The following is a 2,310-nucleotide window of genomic DNA, read 5'->3' as shown; positions in this document are numbered from 1 at the left end:
TTTTTTTCTGATATATCTCTTTTCAAATCTTAGCATTTTACATTCTCGTTCATCAGTTGTTCACTACAGGCGTGAAACGAATCATGGAACGTGAGAAAGAGGGTTTTCTTTTCAAAAGAGGTCTTTATAACTGTAAAATCGGCGACTTTATTGCGAAATGGTTTTAATGCAGAATGTGTAACATACGATAATACGACAACTTTGTTTAAAATACTGATCATGTTATTTTTGAAAATCGCTTTAAATATATTTTCTATATGATAAAGCTTATTTTTTCATATTTTTCTTATTCAAAGTACCAATAAACATGTTTTCCGTTGTAAAACACTGCTAACATGAAGAATATTTGCATATGCAATTGTGTATATTGTTTGGAGTTTTCACACTTGAAACACAAACAGAAAGCATCATTATTGTACAACATCATTGATCAATATTATACAGCAGGTTCAAATATTCTAAAGTTTGTGATTTCAAGGGTTTCACCCTTGACTCAACCGCCCCTCCAAGGAAGTAAAGGTTGTTTGCATCTTGTTTTTCTTAATATTATCCCTAACCCTCCCTAAGTACACACACACGCACGCACGCACGCACATCCCAAGGTCTTACATTCTTACTACTTCGTTTCTTAGGTAGCAGATGGCGGTTTTTTTCTAGTACTTCGGACTTCCGAGCGATGTGGCCAAGTCAGACGGCTTCCGATATTTTACGAGATGCAGACCTGAAAATAAAAAGATACGGTTTTACATCTTACTTGAAGAAGAAATAAAATACATAGTAAACTTCATACAAAGCATAGATTTTTAAATCCACAAGCCACCTGAAAGATAATTTCAGCCCGCGAAAATACATGACATTTCAGCCCAAATTAGCCATATCTCCAACTGGCCTTAAAATGTTAGGGGAAATGATAGAGCCAAATGACCACTTGCATTCTGTACTCAGTTTCAAGTATTACTTGCAGAGCTGGACAAAAATACCTGTCAACCGATTACTTTTTTCACTATTTTCAACTGTGTGAGGCCTATATGACATTTGACAGTTCACGAGACGCTCAATGCTGATAGTGGCATATATGCATTTCAAGCAGTTATATGAAAATGATGCCATCAAGCTTACATTCGCATCTGCCAGAATTTCTGCAACATACCATTCTTAAACTTGTTAATCACAAACTCACATCAACAAATATTTCAAACATCAAAACTGCCTTCACTTCAAGGTCTTATCTCTAATGACAGATTTTGACCCTGGCCAATTCGAATCTGTGGCTGGAAACTACCAACTGCTACCTTAAGGTAGCAGATGGCGGTTTTTTCTAGTACTTCGGACTTCCGAGCGATGTGGCCAAGTCAGACGGCTTCCGATATCTTACGAGATGCAGACCTGAAAATAAAAAGATACCGGTTTACATCTTACTTGAAGAAGAAATAAAATACATAGTAAACTTCATACAAAGCATACATTTTTAAATCTACAAGCCACCTGAAAGATAATTTCAGCCCGCGAAAATACATGACATTTCAGCCCAAATTAGCCATATCTCCAACTGGCCTTAAAATGTTAGGGGAATGGATAGAGACAAATGGCCACTTGCATTCTGTACTCAGTTTCAAGTATTACTTGCAGAGCTGGACAAAAATACCTGTCAACCGATTACTTTTTTCACTATTTTCAACTGTGTGAGGCCTATATGACATTTGACAGTTCACGAGACGCTCAATGCTGATAGTGGCATATATGCATTTCAAGCAGTTATATGAAAATGATGCCATCAAGCTTACATTCGCATCTGCCAGAATTTCTGCAACATTCCATTCTTAAACTTGTTAATCACAAACTCACATCAACAAACATTTCAAACATCAAAACAGCCTTCACTTCAAGGTTTTATCTCTAATGACAGATTTTGACCTGGCCAATTCGAATCTGTGGCTGGAAACTACCAACTGCTACCTTACTTCACCAACATAGTAACATCTGACCATAAGATAAATCGCCATGGGCTTGCCCGGTTAATTGCCCGCTCCACACAAATGTTCACATAATTTGACGGCGGAATTATTTTTACAGGTCAGAGTTAATTCTTCATTATTTTGAAATTTTATACCACAGGCGCTATTTGAAATAAATCATAACTTCTACAAGTTCAGTATTCATGATATAAGAGAGGTTTCGTTGCGTTACAGCGAGTGTCAAACACAACCGCTGTTTTCTTTCTTTCTTTTACCTCATCCGCTTAGCTCAGTAGAAGGAGCGCAGATATGTGAATCGCGAGTTCTGTCCCTGTGTAGGGCGTGACGATTTGAT

At 37.2% G+C, this 2,310-nt stretch overlaps 1 long non-coding RNA gene across 1 annotated transcript; it reads right to left on the bottom strand.

Moving 5' to 3' along the window:
* Positions 1–619: 619 nt before the first annotated feature.
* LOC128558129 (uncharacterized) lies at positions 620–1,831 on the bottom strand. Its single transcript, XR_008371535.1, has 3 exons — positions 1,646–1,831; positions 981–1,386; positions 620–721 (listed from the first exon to the last, which is right to left on the bottom strand). It is a non-coding gene; the product is annotated as an uncharacterized LOC128558129 (long non-coding RNA).
* Between the last annotated feature and the right edge of the window lie 479 nt (positions 1,832–2,310).

Source organism: Mercenaria mercenaria, chromosome 6 (genome assembly GCF_021730395.1).
Source record: "Mercenaria mercenaria strain notata chromosome 6, MADL_Memer_1, whole genome shotgun sequence".
Taxonomy (NCBI): domain Eukaryota; kingdom Metazoa; phylum Mollusca; class Bivalvia; order Venerida; family Veneridae; genus Mercenaria; species Mercenaria mercenaria.
This window is presented reverse-complemented; position numbering and strand designations above follow the sequence as displayed.